The sequence below is a fragment of the Heloderma suspectum genome, chromosome 5 (assembly GCF_057233095.1).
Source record: "Heloderma suspectum isolate Gila_16-S chromosome 5, 16-S_ref, whole genome shotgun sequence".
Classification (NCBI taxonomy): Eukaryota; Metazoa; Chordata; class Lepidosauria; order Squamata; family Helodermatidae; genus Heloderma; species Heloderma suspectum.
Window position 1 is genome coordinate 10,635,957 of NC_139462.1, and position 24,715 is coordinate 10,660,671.

The window sequence follows — 24,715 nt, forward strand, 5'->3', positions numbered from 1 at the left end:
TATCATGGCTAGATTTTCAAAGTCAGCCATGATAGGCTACGTAAATCTTTACATAGCCTATCACGGGTGACTTTGGAAAAAAAAAAGCATGTACGCAAATGGCGGCGCCCATGGGCGCCGCCATTTGCGTACGCGCTTTTTTTTTTTCAGAGTCACCCGTGATAGGCTACGTAAAGATTTACGTAGCCTATCACGGCTGACTTTGAAAATCTAGCCGTGATAGGCTACGTAAATCGTTACGTAGCCTATCACGTTTTTTTTTTTACTTTACTTTTTTTATTTCGCAGCCGGGGAGATGGGGCGCTCCCCCCCGGCCTGAATTTCGGCGGCGAGGGATGGGGCGCCTCCCCCCCAGCCTGAATTTTGGCCAGAAGGGGCGGGGCGCCTCCCCCCTGCCAAGAACTTTGGGGGGAGAACCGAAGTGCCTCCCCCCCACCGCGAAGCAAGCTGCAGGACCAGGTAAGGGACTTCCGTCCATCCTTAGATGCTGGTGAGTCCATTCAACTTGTACCTGCTGAAAACAAACCAGTTGATTGATTGCTGAAATAAATCTATGGCATGGTGTTGTGGCTAAGAGACCGTATGCTGCAACCCTATGCACACTTACCTGGGAGTAAGCTCCACTGAACGCACCCCCTTGTAGGATTTTGTGCTGAAGGATAAGTGCGCTTTGGTTCATTTATTGATCCAGGAAGTGTAACTTGGTTAAGGAAGTGTAAACTTCCTGACCCAATACATGAACCAGTATCGGATACATGAGGTATCCTTCAGTATTTGCACTTCGCCAAAATTTGTGATGCAGCCCTCCACTCCAAACATGAATACAAAGATGTGTATATCAGGGGAAAGTGCACACAAAAATGCACATCGGTGAAAACAGCATACAAAAATGCATTGCATTAGAGAAAATTCCTTGCCAAAATGAATATATTAGGCAAAAAATGCATACAATAATGAGTATATTAGGAGAAATGCCTGGAAAATTTCATGCAAATGTTCATGCATTTTTGGTGGGTTTTTTTTAATGCAAACTGAAGCATAAACAGGATAGAATGAATATAAGGCTTGAAAAAGGCAAAACTGATAGAAATTGAAATTGTCAGATTTGTCTACTGCTACAAATAATAATTTTGTTAAGGGAGGGAAAATGGTCCAGTCTTAAATGAGATTACAACTAGATAATGCATGTGTTGTGAAGTGTTTTGAACACTTGAAAGTGCTGTGCAAATGTTAAACAGTATAATTCAATTCAGGAAATACAATACAGGGGAACCTGGGATGGGTTCCAGAGTAAAACAATACTGCAGAAGTGGAGATTAGCTGTACAAAGAGGGAGTCATGGGTAGCAGAAACCTGCTAGAAACAATATACTTTGTTTGGAGACACCTGTCTGATTGGTTTGTTCATCTATTTTTAAACCCTCTTTCAAGATCTCAAAGCCATGGTGCATTCTGGCACACACATTACCAATTAAAAGAAATACAGAAATTCAGACAAATACTGCTAGAGATGCAAACAACACAAAGGATACTACAGTCTGTCAACAATGTCTGTTTCTGTGCTTCAGCAGTCCCCCCACCTTCTTTTTTATTTACGGTCAGGTGAAACAAAATGATGCAGCCATCAAGCTTTGATATTAAGGGTTGTTATCTAGGTTGTTATCTCAAGAGTCTTTTTCATGCTCCCTTCACTAGGCAGCTTAGTTTTCTTTTGTAATGATAAGAACATAAGAACATCAGAAGAGCCATGCTTGTCAAACCAAGGTCCATCTAGTCTAGCATTCTGTTCACAGAGTGGCCAACCAGCTGCCCACAGAAAACCCACAAACAGGACATGAGTGCAAGGTAGACAAACCTAGCTTAATCCTCCTATTGTAATGTAAGGATGTGTGAAGCTGATCCCTGTCTACTGAAGACTATTTCCCACTTTCCCAAATGCTGGAATCATTGCATACCACCCCATGATTGGGATATGTGTCTGTAAAAATGGAAGAGATGGTGCTCACAAAGTTAATACAGATCATGGTTGCAGATTCCATCTGTATTATGATCTGTCATTGTGCATCATGCTGCAGCAATACGGATCTCAATTATAGCTGCACATGATGCACACAAGTGGCTTAAGAGCACATTATGTTCTCTATTCAAAATCATAGATAACAATAGACCTGAATGCAGATCTGAATCTGTTGGCTTAACTGTGCATCAGAGTGTACAACTAAACTGCTGTTCACCCCCTCCCCAGATAGGGATGTGCGAACCCACCCCTGCCCAGTATCAGAGGGTGCCCGCTGAAGCTCCGCCCCTGCTCGAGCCCCCTTGGACCTACACTTGAGCCCTCACGAGCTCAGTGAGCCACCCACACTCACCCTGGCCATCGTCTACTTGTGCCTACCATTTTGACAAGTTGTTGTTGTTGTTTTAAAGGGCACATCTGGGCTTGGAAAGATTGATCTATACAATATTAGAGGCATAATCAAGCTTTCCCAGCACAAATGTGTGCATACTTAAATATGCACATTTTTAGGGAACTCTTTTTTTCGTTAACAAAGCACAGCAAAATGGCGGGAACGACTAGACGGGCTCTATGAGTGAGATGAGTAGTGGCCTCACTCTGCAGATGAGTGAGGCCAGGGGCTCTGCAGGCATGGTCAGGGGGTGCAAGGGGGGGGGGCTGACAAACTCCCATACCCAGTCAGGCATCCATCCCATCCCTATCCTCAGATTGTAATATTTGCAAATCTACTACCTGTTTTGGGAACATTTATCTGCAATAACAGATTATGCCAATTTTGCTGTAGGTATAGAACATCATGAATATTTGTGGCATCTCTACGGCAAGATGAGGTAGATGAGAATGGACCAATCCATTCTGCAGCACAGGTCTGAGGGCAAATTATGAAAATCGAGAGCATTTATCACAGCTCAGAGGACTATCTGACCCATTTGTACCTCTGGTTATGCTCTCATGGTGATTGCCGTCTTCATTCTTTTTGAACTAAGGCCTCTTTCCTCCTCAGCAGGAAAATTATTTCTTCCCCTTCATGTCTCCCACATGAAGAAGAAAAAATTCATTTTAATACTTCCTTGCAGCAATGAAGTGATTTGTCATGGCTGAAGAAGCTTTGTATCCTGTTGGATACAAATGGGCCACCAGAACTGCTCATGTCTGCTAAAGAGTCTTTTGAGGGAGAGAACTATTGTCTTGTTCAAAGAGAAGTCTTTTGAGGGAGAACTATTGTCTTGTTCATAATCTACCACTATTATGTGACTGATGTGCCCAGCATGGTCCTGGGAAAAGCCAAATGAAATACCACATTGATGTTTTTTTAAATCCTGCTCCATTTCCCTTAAGTTCTGGTGATTATATTAATATGAGGAAACTTGGGAAGTTGTGAAAAGCAAGATATACAACAAGGGGAATCTAGAAATTTACGTTACTGCAATATATAAAAGCCCAGGAGAAACAATGCAGACACGAGGAGAAGCTGCAAGAGGAGCAACACAGACATGATGAAAAGATGGCACAGCTGAGACAGGAGCAGCCAGCCAAGGTCACCCCTGAGGACTTCACAGCATACACACCAGGAGAAGACTCTGTCAAGTAACTGAGGCAAGTGATTCTGTAGAGGAGAGGGTTTTAGAGACCCCGGTTTCTGACTTAGGAGGAATGGAGGAGTTCAAACAGGAAATCCTCAGTGATCCTAGCTTGGAACCTTTAAAAAGAATTGTTCTCCCTCAAGAGGTACTTTTTTCTGAGGGAAAAAAAGGAGCAGGTTATTGGAACAAAGGGTTGCTGTATAGACTCTGGTTGCCCAAAACCCCAAAGCTAAACTGTGAGCCCCAAAAGCAACTGGTGGTACCTGAAAAATGCCAGCTAAAATTACTGGAGCTAGCCCATGATGTGCCACGCACAGGACATTTGGGGTGGTGGTGGGGGAACCAAGACTAAACAAAGGTTAATGGCAAATTTCTTCTGGCCTGGTATTGCCAAACAGGTAGCTGAGTATTGCAGGTCTTCTGAAACCTGTCAGCATGTGGGGAAAGCAGGGCACCAAGGTAAAGCCCCCTTGCAACCTCTGCCTATTATAGGAGGCTTTCTTCAGAGTGGGAATGGATATAGTGGGCCCCTTCAATAAACTCACATGCAGAGGGGGAAAAATACATCCTCACAGTGGTATATTTTTCCACAAGGTGCTCAGCCGCAGTGGCACTGGCCTCTATTGATGCCCAATCAGTAGCTGAGGCTTTGCCAGGAAATCTTTTTTGAACGGGATTCCTCTCAGAGATTTTGACAGATTGTGGAACAAATTTCCTCTCTGAGATAATGGAATGTCTGTGAAAATCCTGTGGGATAAACCACTTGAAAACTACTGCTTACCCCTCCGCCGCCCCAATGCAACAGATTGGTTGTTTGATTGATTAATTGATTGATTGATTGCATTTATATCCTGTTTTTTTTCCTCCTTAAGGAATCCAAGGTGGCTTACATAATCCTCCTCCTCTCCGTTTTATCCTCACAACAACCCTGTGAGGTAGGCTGGGCTGAGAGTCTGTGACTGGCCCAAAGTCACCCAGTGAGCTTCCGTGGCCAAGTGGGGACTAGAACCCTGATCTCCTGATTCCGAGTCCAACACTCTAGCTACTACACCACACCACCCTTAAGGGAATGATTAAATCTTATGTAAACACACACCCTAATGAATGGGATGACAAATTGCAACACGTACCCTTTGCCTATAGAGAACTTGCCCAGGAGTCAACAGGATTCTCACCCTTTGAGCCATTGTATGGCAGAAGATTAGGAGGCCCTCTCAATCTCCTAAAAGAAAACTGGGAAGGTAAGCTGATGGAAAACAAAACTTCTGTGGTGGATTTATGTGCTGAATCTCAGCCAAAGCCTAGGTACTCTTTTACACTGGTTGAAACAAATGTAACAAAGGCCCAGGAGGTTAAAAAGTTCTGGTATGATCAAACTGCATGCTCCAGAGTATTTGAGGTGGAGGATCAAGTCAGGAACTTTCTTCCCTTGCACAAAGACAACCTCAAAGCTGCTTGAGAAGGCCCCTTATGTAATCAGAGACAAATTGGATGACTTGACATATGTGGAGGTTAATGAAAGGTCCTAGAAAAAGCCAAAAGTGGTGCATGTAAATATGATACAGCCTTATTACACAAGTGGTGGAGTGGTTTTATGGGAACACATGGTACCTGATGAAGTTGTGGAGCAAGAGGTGAGGAATGGCCATGTAACACATTTATGGATCAAGGTTCAAGCTATGAAAAGCTGGGACATGCCTAAAACCAAGGAACAGGTTAGATCATTCTTGGTACTTGCTGGGTCTTATAGGAAAGGTGTACCCAATTTTTGTGAAATTGCTGGTCCTTTGTCCGATTTAACAAGGAAATGTAAACCTGATAAGTTTGTGTGGACTGCTGAATGTCAGGAAGGTTTTGACAAACTGAAAGACATTTTACTTTCAAGGCCTGTTTTAAAGGCACCTGACTTTGGGAAGACATTTATTGTAACCACAGATGCTTTGGAAACTGGCATCGGAGCTGTGTTGCTACAGGAATGTGACTCGGTCAAACACCCAGTAGCCTACGTGAGTAGGAAATTCTTGCCAAGGGAAGAGAACTTGTCCACCACTCATAAAGAATATTTGGCAGTGATATGGGCTCTGGACAAAGCTCAAACTCTATTTTTGGACAGGAAATCACTTTATGGACTGATCACCATGCCTTGCAATGGATACAGCTGATACAAAATACCAACCCAAAGCTCCAGAGATGGTCCTGGAAGTTACAGGAATCCCAGATGAACATTGAACATGTTCCAGGGGGAGAGAATGCCAACGTTGATACTGTTTCCTGGAAGTAAAGATTGTTTTGTTCCCTTCTGTTAAGTTAGACATTTCACAGTTCTCCTTGGTTAAGAAGAATTTTTCCACTTTAAAAGAAATGTGTGGGGGTGGGGGAAAAGAGAGAGATGTGAAGGTTTGAGGGCTACAGAGGCAAGGAAAGGAAAAAGGTCAGGCCTAGAGGCCTGGAGGTTTTTTTGGGGAGGAGTATCCCTGAGAGGAGTAGTTTCATTTCCCCAGTTAAGCTTCCATTTCATTTCCACAGTTAAGTTTCATTTCTTTGGGTTTCAAACAGTACTTTCAGTTTTGAGGAAGGAGGAGCAAGAGAAAGCCAGTAAGAGCAGAGATGGGGAGACCAGAGCCTGAAGAGGGAGCTTAAAGAAGCAGCTTGGAAAAGATGAAGTACAGTTAGGGTAAAGGAACTTGCAATTTGCAAGTTTTATTTTCTCTTAATGCCTTTTGAATAGGGATGTACGGAAGGCACCTACCTTTCACGGATTATGTTTATGGTTGGGGGGGAGGCGTTCCGTCCCTCCCCCCGGAGTCCTCGCCAGGGGGGGAGGCGCTCCGTTCCTCCCCCCCCCCGGAATCCTGGCCGGCCGGCTGTGCTCTGCAGGGATTCTGCGGAGCTGCCGGCCGGCTCCGCCAGCAGCCAGACATCCGGCCGCTGGCTAGCAGGGATGCAAATGGCGGCAGTCGTAGCCGCCGCCGTTTGCATCCCTGCAGTCAGCCGTGATAGGCTACATAAATGTTTACGTAGCCTATCATGGCTGACTTAAAAAAACAAACAAATGCCCGTACGCAAATGGCGGCGGCCATGGCCGCCGCCATTTGCATTCCTTATTTTGGCACATCTTAGTCTATGTAAACATTTACGTAGACTAAGACGTGCCAAAATAAGGAATGCAAAAGACGGCAGCCATGGCCGCCGCCATTTGCATACGCGCATTTTTTTTTTAAGTCAGCCGTGATAGGCTACGTAAACATTTACGTAGCCTATCATGGTTTTTTTAAAAAAACATAGCCGTGATAGGCTACGTAAATCTTTACGTAGCCTATCACGTTTAAAAAAAAAAACTGGAAATGGCGGCGGTGGCAGCCGGTCAGAAGACCGGCCGCCTCAGCCGCTGCCGCCGCCGCCGCACCGCCTGCGCCACCACCGCTGCTGCAGCCCCCGCCGCCAGGAAGATCCGCCCAAGGTAAGTCTCGTCCCAGGGAGGAGGGGGGGGCAGGCCGTTCCACCACCGATTTTGGGGGGCCGAAATCACTGGCATTCGGCCTCCCCGAGATCCATGGCGGAATTTTCGTACATCCCTACTTTTGAATCACTCAGCTCTATTGTATAAACACCTTTATTTGTGAGTTGCTTGTTTTAATTTACCAGTAAACTGTTGTGGTTAAACTCTGTGTCTAGAGTGTCAATCACCCCATGTCTACAGCCTAAACCCCACGTTACTGGAAAGAGGAAGGTAAAAGAAGGAAGGTGTGACTCTTAAGGAAGCAAGAGATCCTTGTCACCATGTGCGCCCCAACCACTCTCTTTATCTCCTCTTTGCAAGGAGGAGATGGCTATAGTGCTTGGGGCATGCGCGGTGCCAAGGACCCATCCTGCCTTCACCAGCTGTCAAGGAATCCCTTCATAGCTGGTGGGAGGGGGGCAGAATGAGGCCTCGGTGCCCCAAGTGGTCTAGCTATCTCATCTTCGCAAGGAGGAGATGGCTAGAGTGTTTGGGGCATGCGTGGTGCTGAGGACTCTGGCAGTGAAGCCCTTGTGCGCATAGAGAACAAGGGCTTCACTGCTGGAGTCCTTGGCACACAGAGGAGGGGCGGCCCATACTGCTCAGCTGGTGGGGGTGAGACCAGAAGGAGGCTCAGTGGGCAGGGGAGGGCCATGTGAGTGGGGGGGGCTCATTGAGCTCCCCCATGTCCCAGATGGAGGTGACTCCGTCCATTCCTAACAAAGTGTGCATTTAGGAACACAGTTTTTGAAAGTGTGCCCCCCAAATTCGCACTTTCCCCCATAGACTAAAGAATGGAAATGATTTTTTTTTTAAAGTAGAATTTTTAAAAGTGCACATTTTTTAAAGTTTGCATTTCTCAAACATGCACACAACTTTGGGAACATGCTGGTCTCCCCCTCCCCCAATTCACTCATGTTTGTCTTCACATTCAGAGGTGCGAATAGGGCAAATTCAAGTCAAAATGAAGCAGAACAAAATGCTCATACATCCCTCTCTCAGAGTGGCATTAGGCATTGTGCAGAATTTTGTAAGGCATGACCCTTCCCAGAATAAACGTGTAGTACTATCAAGAACATTTCTTAAAGTGATTCCACCTGTTCCACCTTGCTGCCACTTATACCATGAGTGCCCTCCCAGAACACCTACAGATGATCAGCTCCTTACCTACTTCCACATCCCCAAGATAAGACTAGAATCAGTGATGGTTACCACATGGTCAATGGTGTCTATAGCTGCCCATAATCACTACATTGATCCAGATTTAATCATGCTCAGAGTAAACCAATTAAAATCAATGGGGCTTAAATTAATCAAGACACAATTGATTTCAGTAGGTCTACTCTGACTAAATCTGGTTCCAATCCATTGTCTACAATGAAGTTGCAACCATCAACATTTTCTTTTTCTTATCTAGAGTGGGAAGAGCCAAGTTGTCCCACTCTATTATCAGCTTCTAAAGACATAACCGATAGTACCAGGCAAAATTACTTCTACTAGACTGAAAATTTTGAAGATAATGTTCCTCTTAAGAAGCCTTAAGAAAGCTGCATGGCCAATATAATGTGTATTCCCAGCCAAATTTGAGGCTGGCAACAAGAAAAGCAAGCCCTCAATAAGCTTTTATTCCAAAGGGCAGCTCAACATGGCATGAGTAGAATTTGATGGGTTAGAAAGTTCGCCTGAAGAAATTCATGAGGGTCATGAGGAAGACTGAAGACAAGCAACTTTAATTACTTTTTTAAAAACAACAACAACATCTCTGTTGGCTGGAGCCAGTAAGTTTTGATGAAGAAGGAGCTTTTCTGGAACAGCTAAGCTCTTTGCACAAAAATAGGAAATATTTCCATTCCTCAGTCAGGTCCTGCTCACTAATCATAGACATTGCTGTGCAAAAGCCTCTTATGCAGGAGTGTTGAATCTTTTTCAGCCCGAGGGCCAAATAAGACTAGTATGAGAATTCTCAGTGGTATGAGAATTTCATTTGAGTTCATGTTTGGCTTGAATGTGCCCTGTTCGCAATTGCAGCCACAAGCATGAATGAGTATGGGAGCACAATTTCCCCCCAAAGCTGGCAAGTTCTGAAACTTGCAGTTGTGATCAAATCTGTCTGATATAGGCTGATCAGTCCCAATCAGACCTGGGACCTAAAAAGAGTTGGAGAATGAGGCAGCACACAAGAGCTCTTCTAATCTTGCATTGCTTTGTTGATTACGCCAGTAGCCTATAGAGAATTTTCAATTATCATATATCCTAGAAATAGGATTTGGTCCCTATCCAGTCATGCTCACCAGTAACTACAATGGATTCTAGCCCCACTCCTGAGATGTTGTCCGGAGATTATGGAATCTTCAGGTGCACACCATCCTGATGTTGTGAGAGCTCTGAACTGGGGATGATCCCAAGCCCACTTTTATATCCATTAGTCCACAGTCACTGCATGGCTGTTGACCCATAGTCCAGTGTCCTTGCATTACCTCAGAAATGGTTTGGCTGTTGACCAACAGCCACAGTCACTGCAGTCTCTCACAGACATTTGACCACTGACTCACAAGTCAAAAGATGGTCTTATGGCTGAATGTGCAATACTCTGGGCTGAGCTGCCCACAGGCCTGCTTGTTATTCCACAGGATGTTACAAAGGGCAATTTTGAGCCTTTGTTCTACAGGATGCCATAATCGCTGACACAACACTTGCTGATCTCAGACTGTGAGGGCCTCTTCACCCAGTTTTCAGAAGTGCTTATGGAATGGCTTATGAGACTCCTAATACTAGATGACTCATGGCCTTATTTATTGATTGATTTATTATCGTATGGCACATTTACCACACATTACAATAAAAACATAAAGCATAATAAATATGAAATGTAAAATATAAAATATAGAGAGGAATATTACAAACGTATGTTTAGGTTACAGATATAGTTTTTTACTTCAGTTGTCACAGCCAGGAAATCAGCAAAGTCTCCATTGTAGGCTCGGTTTTGACACTCTGTCGCTATATGCTGGATAGTTTGTTTTTCAGCCCCACAATCACAATTTGATGATGTTGTTTTGCCCCATTTATAAAGGGCATCTGCACATCTACCATGACCCGTGCAAATTCAGTTCAAGGTTGTCCATATCGCATGGGGCTGGTCAAATCCAGGTGGTTTTTCCAAGGTGCAGGGCAAGCTTCGACATTGTGGAGGGCAGTTTCCTAGCCAATGTTGTTTCCATGTGTTGTGGATATTGAAATCAGCTTTTAGAAGAGCTTTAGCGGTAGAAATGGCTGATCTTAACCTGTTTCGCTCCAAGTAGGTTATGTCATTTAATAATGGTAGCTGGAGGGTGTCAACAATCTTCCGGTATTCTGGCTTATGAGACCCCTAATACTAGATGGCTCATGGCCTTGCTGGAAACCATCATCATTCATACTACAGCAACCCATTCACCTAAAATGTAATACATACACAAATGATAACAAATACAATGAAATGCAACACAAAAGGCAATGCCTAGTCTCACACAGTCACATTAGAAAAGTGTACGTAAAACCAAAACCAAAACCCAAAACAAAACAAAATGCTTTCACACTAGTCAGTAGTGAAGAATGATGGGAGCTGCAGTCCAAAAACATCCGAAGGATGATCATGTGTTCCCATCTGCATTTAGACCCAGTCTCAAGATGGAGATGGCAGGCTGAATGAATTAGGTTCTGCTAGGTGCTGCAGGTATCAGACTTCACCTAGGATTCTGGGACGAAGAAGCAATGGCTGAGGCCCATTTCTGAAAACATCAATCCCAGCTGTTTATCCAGATCTGTCCTTACCCTCAAATAAAACACACAGGGAGTGTGCTGAAGCTCATTCAGTTGGGGAGCTTATACTCCTTTGCTCCCAAGGCTCAAAGGTTTCCCAAATCAGTACCTGGAAGACTAACTCAGGGACTTTGCCACCATGCCTTGGAACCCTAGAAAACACCCTCTGTGGTTTTTTGATTACTTCTTTCTAGTATCCAGGGCTTGGGTGAAAAAGACATCCAAGGGGGCAGTTGAACTCACACTGAAAAATGGAGTTAGGGATGTTGTGGAAGTCTGGGAAGGGGGTGGAGTCCAGCGGACATCCTTCTGCTCGGTCTCCCAGATGCCTGCAAATTTATGCCTGCAATTTTGTGAAAAGAGCACTATTTACGGTTGCCATTTTTGTACAAAATGGCCATTTACATACAAAGCTTACCAGCGGTTTTCCACAAAATGGCAACTTGCAAGTAAGAGGGACACACCGTACGCTATTCACCAGGTGTCTGCGGACTGTCCAGATGCTCACAGCACATGGTGAGCAGGGTCAGATAGCTGGTAGGGGTTCAGCGAGTGGCACGTGAAGCAAGGGCAAGTGCGTTCGGCCATCCCTAAATGGAGTCGCTTTTTACCAAGCATGAAAAAAACACCTGTTCAGCTCATTTATAAATAATTGTGCAATGAGTGGGAAGACTTACAGTGCTTATTTACTCAGAGGGAAATCCCACTGAATTCAATTGAGCTTACTGCCAAGTAAGTGTGTTTAGGAGTGCAGCCTTATTGTTTACAGGTGTGTGAATCAGCAAAACCCAGGCTTGTCAGCGGTCTCCAAATTTCACCTCAAAGCTTGTTCCAGCTCATGTCCATGTCAGATTGAGAGCTTTGGGGATTTTTCTTCTTCTTTCCTCATGAAAATTGGTGCACATTTTTGTGCACATTTCCCCAAATGTATATGAACTTGAGCACGCTCCGGGAGAGAGCGCAGGACAGGAAGGCCTGGCGTGCTATGGTCCATGGGGTCACGAAGAGTCGGACAAGACTGAACGACTGAACAACAACAACAAATGCAGTAATTGTGCGCATCTTTGAAATGTACACATTTTCGCCATTGATTCAAGTGTGTCTGTGCATATCTTTCAAATGTATGCATTTGTCAAACACAGGTGTGTGTGTGTGTGTGTTTTAAATCCTGCAATTCTATTGCAAGCTCAGAAAGGTATGGACTTTAATCACAGATTGCATTTGGGTCCACATTCGATTCCAGGAGTTGCGAACTGGGTAAATTCTGGTCAAAAATGAACTGAAACAAATTTCTCATACATTCCCATTACTGTTGCATCCCCTTCAAGGTTGCCTGAATTCTTGGAAACTCCTTCCATTTAGATGAGGGATTTCAAACTTTGTTTTGGAGGAGGCACTGTTGTTGTTATTGTTCAGTCGTTATGTTGCAGAACTCAGAGTCAGAGGGACCACGGAGTGAAGGAAAAAGAGTTTTACTTTATTTAACGCACGGGCTTAAGGCTGGAATCATTTCCAAAGAGCCAGAAGCCCCGATTTACATTAGCACATTGTTTTTATAGATATTGTGACACATAGGAAACGGCTCCTCCTTTCCCTCCCATATGGGGTTGCAGTCCTCAACATTTCTTCTCCTAGCACTATTGTTTATAATACAAGAACTGGGTTATAGGGTAGCCATGATAAGCAGAGAACAGAAGAGAACAGCAGAGAACAAGATATACAATTGTATGACCTTTGACAAGATAAGGAATTCCTGTGTCTCGTCAGCTTACAACAATATATTCAAGGGAGAAAGAGCTCAGCAAGAACATGAAGCATGAGACTGCATGAGGCTACTTAGTCTGACCCCCGATATGGCTGCTACATTCCCCCCTTAAATGCATAATTTCATTACAATTATAGCATTTCATTACACAAATAGACATTCTGGTTTGCGAAGCATAACACAGGACTCTTATAGCAACCCTCTTACTTAATAGCTTGTTGAGCTGTTAGAGCGTAGAGGGCGGCAGTTTTACTAGCCAAGACATAAAACAGATTGGTTAAACAGCGCATAAGACAAGGAATGCAAAGGCATAACAGTATCTCTATGAACAACACTGGTAGAATTAGGATGAACAATGCCTTAAGCCAGCTAAGATCTGGAAGCCAAGGGGTTAACCAATTTAGCCAATTGTTTTGTCCCATTGTTATGTCAGCCACTATATTATGCATGCAGATTATTGATTTGAACATCTACAGCATTACTATTATTAGTCTAATTAAATGATGGAGGAGAAAAAGATAAAAAAGCTGTTTGCAGGTATATCTCTTGGCAAACAAAAATGCTTTACTTTAGTGATGTTAGCCAGGTGAAGCCAGTAATTATCAGTGAATTGCTGGGACAAACTTCCCCTTTCAGGGGCTGGCCCCCCTTTTTCGCACCTTATTAAGGAAACACAATGCAACACTACTAACACTACAACACGTATATTTAATCTTCTTTGGGATCTGACCGTACGCTGGGCAGCTATTCACCTGGCAAGCTGCAGTAGGGTCTAGTCCCTCTCTTCAATTCTCCAGCTGCAGGTCTGACCATATGCAGGATGGACAGTTTCCTGGGGTGCCCACAGTAAGGTCTAGCCTGAGTCTTCTTACTGCTTTTTCAGAATACTTTTTAGAGGATTTTCAGGATTTCTGTTTACAGTCTACTCCCCCCCTCTCGCTTTCTTGACTCGTGTCTAATGTATTCAGGGTTTAACTCCAGCTACTTTCATAGTTGTGGGGGTGGAAAGTATAACAGTTTTCAGTCCTCTCCATCTGGGAGTCAAAGGGTTATTTTTCCCTCTTTAACTCATACTTTAACTCTTGGTTGGAAAGGATGAACTTCTGTGATGGGAATGGCTTATTTTCTAAGACAAAGTGACACTGGGCTTGAAGAACTTTGCTCAGTGTTTGGACTTCTTGTTTAAGGCTAACGTTTGCTTGCTCTTGATGCTACTTTAGTGTCAATCATGAAGTCAATGTCACGGCTCCTCACAGTCAATGTCACGGCCCCTCTCAAGCTGTCTTCTCTTTCGCCCGTTCTGGCTTTTTTGGTTTTCTCCTTTGTGTATTTGATGCATTGTATTTGGGCATTCATGCCACCAATGTCCATCTTGTCCACACTGGGCACACTGTGCCTCTGCTTCTTCTGGGTCTTCTTCTATTTTTTTGTCCACGTCTTTTTGGGCCTCTGGGTCAAGGGTATACTGGCGATAGGCATCTAAAAGACACTCCAAGTACGCTCTAGGGCCTTGGTGGCACCTTGCAGCACTTTAGACACTTTGGTCATATTAACTGACTTCTTCATACCTGCCTTTATGGCTTTTAACAGCAGGGTTTGATACTGGGTGAGGTGCTCTAGCCCCACTTGTGTTTTGGGATTCCAGCGGGGGGGGGGGGGTTACTTACAAGGAGACTTTATTGGGTAACTTACAGCACACAGGTGTACTTAATGGTTGGATCAGACAGCTTCTCTGAACCACGAGCTATTGGGCTAAATGGGTTTTATACCATACATGTTACTCATGAGGCAGCACAACGCTAGCAAGCATTTTCAGCATAGGCTAGAAGTGTTTGGTTCTCAGGCACAGCTTTCTGTAAACAATTTCGCTTCCCAGCAAAGTGCTTGATAACACTTTTATTTATGGGAAGATAATTTTTTCTCTCTTTTCTTTCTTTCTTTCTTTCTTTCTTTCTTTCTTTCTTTTTCTTGCTGATCTGCCTGTATTGCAGATCATGTTTCAAACTTTTTTACATAAAATTTTCTTTTCTATGCACCAGCCTTGTCTCTTTATTTGTCTTTTTCAAGTTAAACTCACTTACTTAAACCTTTCTGCCTTACACTAGTCCCAATGACACACATTTGGGATAGGCTCTTCTTCTCCTTCTAGTTACATTTTTTTCATCTTAAAGAACTATTACATTATTGTGGCTACTTTACCCCAGGTAATAAGCTCCAGGCACAATCAGCTGCTTCTAATTCACCCTGGGGGCAACTATGGCCATGCTTCTTCTCTACAAATGTTCTTTTTTTTTTTTTTTTGCCTCTTGCCTTTTCTTCTTTTTTTCCCCTTCTCTATCTGTCTGCTACTTTCTCTATTCCCTCTTTTCTACTTGCCTCTGTCTTTCTCGACTTGCCTTTTGTCTTTTCTTCTTGTCATCCATTGGGAACCACACTCAGTATCATTTGGAGTTGCAACTAACACTAATTTGCAAATATCATATATATTTTATGATATGTAAGATATCATAAAATATACACAACAAACTTTTTTGCAATTTAACACAATGAATGGAAAGCACTTCTAGCATGGTAAGGCATGATGGAGCAGATCCAGCAATTAGCGGGGAAAGCTCTCAGGGCTATCTATCACTAGGCAAGCTAGCCAGGGATTTACAATATCTCACACACACACACACACACACACACACACACACTTTTCTTCTTTTTCCCTTCAACTTGGTACACAAAAGCAAAGTGCCGAAACTCAGGATGCTGGGGGGTGATGGGCATCGCCTTATACTTGCATTTTTCAGGCAGCCATTATTCTTCTTCAGGGAGGCGGTGGGGTGATTTGCAGAACTTCAAAGGCAAGCTTCTCAGTTTGTTTGTATTTGTAAATCCCAAGCTTAAAACAGGACACGATGAGGTACAGGGAAGTCAAATCTTTGCTTTGGCATGGGCAACAAATAACTCAGGTCAGCTTTCTTCGCTGGGGTCTCAAACAGGAAAACAGTCTTAAAGTTGTAACATCACTGACAGAGTCAGCCAGCCACTTACACAGATCTCATTGTTTTTTTAAGACAGTTGCTCCAGTATCTTCTTTTCTTCTCAATCAGGTTGGGTCTCCCAGCTTACACAGTTTATTGCAGCTTTCAGGAGCATGGTAGTAGCGTGATTTTGGCTTGGCCAGGAACATGCTGTCTGGTTTCTCAGTCTCTTTAGCACACACACTCAGGCAGTCCAACACTGGACACTTAAATTAGTGAGATTTCTTCATTGCAGGGAATCCCACGGCAAAAGCTTAACGGTTACGCTCTTCAGAAATCATATAGCTGATGGTCTACAAGCTCTATGAAATTCTAGGACAGTTCAAAGCTAAACACGGCTACCTTGACAGAGATCTTCATTGTGGTCTTTCCGCTTCATTCTGCCTTGGGACTGTCTTATGGCACACTTTTCACTCGAAGAGGGGTCTAGCTTGTGCTCTGGGGGCTGACTCTTCACTTTTATTTTCCATTTTGCGCCTTCATCTTCTGGGTCTTCATTTTCAGTTTCCATTTCTTAGGGATTTCATCTCAATTAGGCGAGGTGATGATGTTGCACAACTCAGAACGTTGTGGGCAATTTTCCTGCCCCCCCTCTCGGCGCACTAGGCTAACGGCTGCTTCTTCAGCCTTACACTCTCACGCTCCCACGCTTTATTAAAAGCCAGGCTGTCCTGCAACATTTCTCTAATTAACAGCCTCAGATCTTATTCTTTTTTTTCTCTCAGCTCGACCTTGAGCTTTTTGCTGTTTTCTCTCTCTATTCTGATTTTTTTTAAAAAAACTTTTTCCTTTTTTTTTTTTGGACATACATCTTAAGGGGGTGCAAGTCTTGAGCAGTAGATGATGACTGATGAGCAGTAGACGAGCTCGCCTCCTCTTTTTTGTGAGAACACATCTTTTTAAGGGTCACTGCCGATTTTATTAAATCTTCTGCCTAACACTTCAATTCTTCAGTTTCTTTTATTAATGCTGATTGAGGTGTAAGAGGGGAACCTCCCGATCCCGTAGAGATGAAAGTCTCGGCAGACAATATCTGGGAGTTGAGGACCGTAGCTGAAATTGGCGAATTACTGCCGGTGGGGCTTGAAACTGATGGCGACAGTTCTAAGTCAAAGCGAGGGGCAATGCCTCTGCAGGGGGGATGGCAGGGGCTCAGGAGCCACCGGATCTGGATCTCGACGGGGCAGTCTTACAGTAACATGGGCCCATGGTGGAAGCGGGGCATAAGCAGGTGGAAACGCCGTTAGCTCTGCCAGATCTTCACACGGAGCTTCTAACACTGGTTGTAATTTCTTGGCCAATTTTTCTTTTCTGAGCACCAAAACTTTTGCCTGGGATTCTAAGCATTTCTTTAGCCATGGAGGAGAAGCGCGGACTATGGAATCTCATGAGTTTATGTAGGGAAATTGGTCGGGGTGCCCAGGTCTCCCAACCACAATGGCATATTCACGGCTGATTTTGCTGGGCTCCAAAGAGCCTTTAGTAGGCCATCCTTCACCAAAAGACGGCCACTCTATTTCACACAAAGTCTGCAACCGTTGAGGATTCATGGGGGGGGGGGTCCCCATAATCTCTACTAAAACCTTTCTTAAAATTTGCTAGCATACATCCCAAGGGGGTGCAAGGTTTGCTTCCCCCACCACCCATAGCCTCCCTCCTAAATTGAAGACAGACACAATTAGGGAATGGGAATTGGTCAGTGAGTAAGGGGTCTCACTGACCGACACAAGAGGATTTTACACACCACGCACTTTGCTACTGGCCTGGGCACCCGGACAGTCAATGGTATGCATCAGAAACCGCAGTAGCCACTCCCACAATCATCAATTTCATCACTTCATTCATATGTCCCTGCCACCCACTTTTCCCACTTTTTACCAGAGCGGAAAGCAGCTTCCCCAGCTTCCCCAGCTTCCTGCTGAGTACTGGCTGTGCTGAGTACTGGCGCCCGCTCGGGGGTGTGATCAGGCCCCCCTTCTACCCGCAAGGAGTAGGTTCTTTTGTATACATATACCAACACGTATCAGACTTCACCTAGGATTCTGGGATGAAGAAGCAATGGCTGAGGCCCATTTCTGAAAACATCAGTCCCAGCTGTTTATCCAGATCTGTCCTTACCCTCAAATAAAACACACAGGGAGTGTGCTGAAGCTCATTCAGTTGGGGAGCTTATACTCCTTTGCTCCCAAGGCTCAAAGGTTTCCCAAATCAGTACCTGGAAGACTAACTCAGGGACTTTGCCACCATGCCTTGGAACCCTAGAAAACACCCTCTGTGGTTTTTTGATTACTTCTTTCTAGTATCCAGGGCTTGGGTGAAAAAGACATCCAAGGGGGCAGTTGAACTCACACTGAAAAATGGAGTTAGGGATGTTGTGGAAGTCTGGGAAGGGGGTGGAGTCCAGCGGACATCCTCCTGCTCGGTCTCCCAGATGCGTCATGATGGAGAAAATCAAGGGGAACGCAAATAGCATAGCGGGAGCTATTTGCGTCCCCTTTTGATTCGCCGTTTTAGCCTACGTAAAGATTTACGTAGGCTAAAACGGTGAATGAAAAAGGGGCGCAAATACCGCCCACTATGCTACTTGCGTTCCCCTTTATTTTCACCATCATAGTCTACGTAAATATTTACGTAGATTAAGACAGCCAAAAAGAAGGAACACAAATGACAGTGGCCGTAGCCGCCACCATTTGCATACGCAGTTGTTTTTTGTTTTTTTTACCCAGAGCCCTCCACGGCCGGAAATCCGGCTGCGGACGGCTCTGGCCGGGCCAGGCCGGGCCTGGCCGGCTGCTCCGCAGAGCTGCCGCGGAGCACAGCCAGCCGTTAGAGGATTCCAGGGGAGGAACGGAGCGCCTCCCCCCCGGCCAGGATTCCGGGGGGAGGGACGGAACGCCTCCCCCCCCACCATCAACATAATCCGCGAAAGATAAGTCACTTTTGTACACAAGTAATGTCCTCTTTTTGAGGGAGAGATGTATCATGCATCTTCTAGTCAAATGTTTCCACTAATGACAGTCTCCGAAGCTATTTATGTACCAATTTTCTGCTCTCTATGTCGGGGTGGGCTGGCTTTTGGCTTGCGATATCTACTCTTTTTTTTCTTTTTTTTTACCACCACCCACAGCCAGTCAGAAAACCAGAGTGGGGGAGGGCAGGTCCCATCACAAAACGTTGGCTTGAGGTGGAGCTGATCAGAAAATGGTAGCTTCATCCCATGATCACCCATACACTGGGGTGGCTTGCCTCGACTAATACACAGTTAACATAAAATGTAATACGCATCAGAGATTCTAACATCAAATACGAAAGATAAACACAGAAAGACTGATTACAGTAATAAATAGTGCAATCCCATACATGTCTACTCAGAATTAAGTCCTACAGATTTCAACAGAACTTATTCCCATGTGAGTGTGTACAGGATTGTAGCCTAAACGTTTTAACATTGTTCTGTGCAAAAACATTAAATATGCATAAGTCCCAAATCCCCATCTATGCCCTGTACTCACACCCACTCATACCACCAAGGAAATGGATATATTATTTAGCAGTAGACTAGGAAAAAAAGAACAAAAGCCATTTCTCAGCTTGAAGAAAGCAAATCAAGTTCATGTAGAAGTAGATGCTGAACCCTTGCACAGCATTTTTCTGCAAGTTTGTAATAATTTGGTACATAACCTCTGACTGCTTATCTTACACAAGAGTCCACATGTTCATTGGTCAGATTTTTTTCTTGTTCCTATCTTGACTGAAATCCTTAAATGAGAATAAGCTCCCTGATAGCAGACTGACTGAGAGAGGTATCCTGCTTGTCACCTGCACAGCTCAGAAGCACAGTTGCTCCAAGCAGGGATGTTGGAGAAATCCACAATGGAACCAAATAAGTTTGGATTTTCATGAATCCACCCCATGGATTCCACAGAAGACCAGCGCCCCCTCTGTCGGGTGGATTCTGCAGGGTTACAGACCAGCTTTCTAACTTTCCCAAATTTGATGTAAATGTTGTCACAGAAAAATATGCAAAATAACAAAACCCAGCCAAAAATGTGCATTTCCCCCATAGGCTAAACCATGAAAAAGTGTATTTGGGGGAAACAAATTCAGAAACAAGCAAAAAGAATTCTGGAGATGGGCAGACAATGGAATGAAAGGCACCTGACAATCTGGGGGAATTCGCACAAACTCAGAAACAAAAGATATTGAATTCTGTTGAAAGGTGCCTGACAATCTGTGAAACAGACGGAACAGATTCTGCCCAGTCTGTACATCCCTAGCTATATCAACAGACCAATTCTAGGAGCTTTCCTCTCCACCAGGAGCAGGTCTTTTGTCAAGCCAATGGGTCGTAATTGCCCATTCAAGACCACGCCACCCCAGAATGTTTTGCATTGCCACAAGGGACAATGCATTGTTGTTGGGAAAATTAATCCCCTCCCCCAGCTACTGCAAGGATTGCAGCTAAGCTGAGAGGGAACAGGGTAAGTTTGAGGGGTGTGGCTGATGATGTCAGTGGGCGTGCTAATAAAGAAGTGTTGGTGCTGTGTTCCTGTGAGCCCTGGATCCACTACACCACTGCTCTGAGTAGGGGTGCACGAAAGCCACTTACCGGGTCTCGCAGCTTGCTTCGCGGTGGGGTGGAGGCGCTTCGCTGCTCCCCCCAAAGTTCAGGCCAGGGGGGGAGGCTTCCCTCCTCGCCCGGCTGAAATTCAGGCCGGGGGGGAGGCTTCCCGCCTCGCCCGGCCGAAATTCATGCCGGGGGGGAGGCTTCCCGCCTCGCCCGGCCGCGAACGCGAAATTTTTTTTTTTTTAAAAAAACGCCCCCTGATAGGCTACGTGACGATTCACGTAGCCTATCATGGCTAGATCTGCAAAGTCAGCCATGATAGGCTACGTCAATCGTCACGTAGCCTATCACGGGTGACTTTAAAAAAAAAAAAAGTGCGTACGCTAATGGCAGCCCCCATAGGGAGCTGCCATTCGCGTTCCTTATTTAGTCGCTGTAGTCTACGTAAATGTTTACGTAGACTATGGCGAAAATAAGGGCAACGCAAATAGCGTTGCCCTTATTTTCGCCGTAGTCTACGTAATCTTTACGTAGACTACAGCGACCAAATAAGGAACGGGAATGGCAGCTCCCTATGGGGGCCGCCATTATCCGTACGTGCTTTTTTTTTTTTTTAAGTCACCCGTGATAGGCTACGTGATGATTTACGTAGCCTATCATGGCTGACTTTGCAAATCTAGCCATGATAGGCTACGTCAATCGTCACGTAGCCTATTATGGGGGCGTTGTTTTTTTTTACTTTTATTGGAATGGTGGCGGCGGCAGCCGGTCGAAAGACCGGCTGCCGCCTCTGCCCCTGTCGAAGACCTGCCGAACCGCCGCCGGGACCCGCCGCCGGGAGGGACATTCGGGAAAGGTAAGTCCCATACCCGGGGGGGGCGGGGGGCAGGGGGGTGGAGAATGTCTCCCCAAAACTACTTCGGGGGGCCGAATACGTTGGCACTCGCCCCCCCGAAGTTTCGGGGAGAAATTCTCCCCCATCCCTAGCTCTGAGGACCTCAGATGATCCCTCCCTTCCACTCCATGGTCCATTCTATCCTCATCCCTGCCCAGATCATGCTACTGAATCCACCCCCTGCCCTTGCTACCCCATGGGCTTATAATGAAATGCTTCTCTTATTCCCCATCATCACCTCTGCCATGATGCTTGTTATGGTGAAATATCCTAGCCCTAAAGGGGGGTATTCAGATATCTCTGGGATGGAGGTTTTCTAGGCTGTACTTGTTGGAGCCTGGTCTAGCTTACCTTGGACTGCTTCCCCACAAGTACGAAAAACACCCATTTGAAGGCTCCAGTTCCAGGTATTGTGAGCCAACTCAAACCATGCAGGCCCAAAACACACAGGGAGACGTCCTCCCTGGCTCGTAGCATTGTGGACCGCAAGTGGGGAATGGAATGCGTGAAAGAACCCCTTGCAAGAAAACAAAAAATAAAAAAACCTGTTTGTGGAAAATTAGCTTTACCTTGCTAAGTGTTTACAGTGTGCAGTGCTAGACGTGGATAGTCAGTTGATCCTATATATACAAAGAATGAACTCATTTTCCAAGTATGGATCCTTCTGTAGCCCAAATGGCAGAGGGGGGTGTTGGCAGGTTCAAGGGAAACCAAGGTTTGAAGAAGTACATTATATATATATATATATATATATATATATATATATATATATATGTGTGTGTGAATGTGTGTGTGTGTATACATTCTTTTTTCTCCCTCTTCCCTCCCCATTGCCTTTTCCTTGTGTGTCGTGTCTTTTTTAGGTTGTAAGCCTGTGGGCAGGGACTGTCTTCTTCGTTCATTGATTGTAAGCCACTCTGGGAATTTTTTTGGCTGAGGAGTGGGATAAAAATAAAATTAAATAAATAAATAAATAAATAAATACTGGTATTTACTCTGGATCATCCATCTGCACAAGAAATCCAACTCCGCATAGACAGAGGGGCTGAGCCTGCTGCAATTTGTGTCACTTTTGCTGGCACATAAAGTTTTGTGTATTTTTCTTAGCTCACCATACAATCAGCACAGAAAGTGTTACACAGCAGAGGCTGAAGAGAGATCAGAGATGTATAAAACCTCATTTGTTTGTTTGTTTAATGGCATCCATACTAGTGTATTTTTCCAGTAACTTTCATACTTTTTTATAGGGATGTCAGAGAATTTCTCCACGAATCTCAGGGAGGCTGAATGCCAGCGCATTCGGCCCCCCGAAGTCAGTGGCGAAACGGTCTGCCCCCCGCCCCCCCGGGACGGGACTTACCTTGTGTGAATGTCCCTGGCGGCGGCGGCTGCGGTGGCGGTTCGGCGGTGGCGGCTGCGGCGGCCGGTCTTCCGACCTGCTGCTGCTGCCGCCATTTCCAATAAATAAAACACCCCCCAAAAAATGATAGGCTACATAAAGATTTATGTAGCCTATCATGGCTAGATTTAAAAAAAAAACCGTGATAGGCTACGTAAATGTTTACGTAGCCTATCACGTCTGAGTAAAAAAAAAAACCTGCGCGTATGCAAATGGTGGCGCCCATGGGCGTACGCGTGGTTTTTTTTTTTTTTTACTCAGCCATGATAGGCTACGTAAAGATTTACGTAGCCTATCATGGCTGATTGCAGGGATGCAAACGGTGGTGGCTACAGCCGCCGCCATTTGCATTCCTGGCCAGCCAGGATTCGCGGCAGGAGGGACGGGGCGCCTCCCCCCCACCATGAATCAAATTTCGGGCAATGTAAGGGACTTTCGTACATCCCTACTTTTTATGACTGAATTTGCACACCATCCCAGAAAGTAAAAATAAAATAAAAGGTCTACAAGTCTGTAGAAGCCAAGCCACATGGTTCAGAAGATTCTGCTTGACTCTGAATCTGACATCCACTAGCAACTCCTCCTAACCTTTATCAGCAGCCATGGAGTTCAGCCAGCGCTCCAAACAAACCACGGTGCCCCTCCCGAAGCTCACTTGCCTTGGCAGCTCCCCTCATGCGCCAATGCCATGTGAATGTGGGAGCTCTGGTGACTGCCATTGAAGTGAAGCAGTGAGGCAAGGGGGGAGGGTAAGGAGATGATAAGCATTGGGGATGAGGAGGCAGTGCAAAGCACAGGAACATTTGTTTGTTTGTTTGTTGCATTTATATCCCACCTCCCCCCCCTTTTGCAAGGAACCCAAGGCGGTTTACATGATCCTCCTTCTCTCCATTTTATCCTCACAGCAACCCTGTGAGGTAGGTTGGGCTAAGAGTCTGTGACTGGCCCAAAGTCACCCAGTGAGCTTCCATGGCTGAGTGGGGACTAGAACCCGGATCTCCCAGCTCCCAGTCAGACACTCTCATCACTATACCACACTGGCTCTCCATCTAGGACAAGATAGAAGTATTGGCCTCCATTGCTCCATTTGTCAAGAAGTAAGGCAAGGGGCAGGGACAAGTGCAACCTTCTCACGTTTGACTGTGAGAGGCCCTGTGGTAGACTGCGATCGACTTTCTGCTTGCCCTTGTTCTAGGTCATGGGGAAGCATGCTAAATACTGTGATACCCCAGTGAATTAGGCTTGGCATATACGTACATAATGGGTTGTATCCAAATTTATGCTGGATCAGCTGTGCTAATGGAAGAGGACTTTCCTGCTCCCTCCTTTCCACAGCAGCCCCTCCAGACACCTGACAATGCTACACAGAGAGTCAGGAGATCATGTTGAATGGGGTTAGCTGTGGTGTGTGGGGTAGGGAGAATCCCCCCAAATCGGGGGAAGGAAGACACCTTCCATGAGCAGAGCCTTTCCTCTCATGGAAAGTCCCTTCCTCTTGCAGAGGGCAGATCCCGGACCCAAGCAAATAACTCTGTTCCAATTGCCAGTCAGGAACTCTGGCTGGGATATGGGGTATATGTTCGATAGGAAGCTAGGTAGATGGAAGGGCCTTCCTTGGTGGTAGAGCAAGCCCTCTGCATGCCAAAGGTCCCAGGATGGGATATACAAACCGTGTAAAATCCTCTCTGTCTGTGTTTCATGGCTTGTCAGGAGCTTTTTGTTCCATCGTCTGCTCACAGACAGATGCATTTCTTTCCTGCCATGCAGTAACAAATGCAAATAATTATGTAAGAGGTTTTGTAACAATTTTTACATAATTTCCCTTGGTCTATAACATTTAACATATTGACCTCCATTCCATTCAACTTTTCCTCAGCAGAAGAATGTGTTTTTTCCTGTGAATAAATATGTGTAAATTTCAGGAAAGTAAAAGAAAATCTGAAAGTCCACGGACTCTATGTGGCCTGAGGGGGTCACTCCGCAGTGGATTCTGCAGGTCAGATACTTAAAAATCCAAGCTTATTTTAGTCTGTCTCGAAGGTTTAGTCCCAGGTTTAATCCTAGCCATCTCCAGATAGGATTGGAAAGTCTCCTGTTGGAAACCCCGGAGAGTCACTGCCAGTTAATGTGGACAACAGTAAGCTAAATAGACCAAAATCTG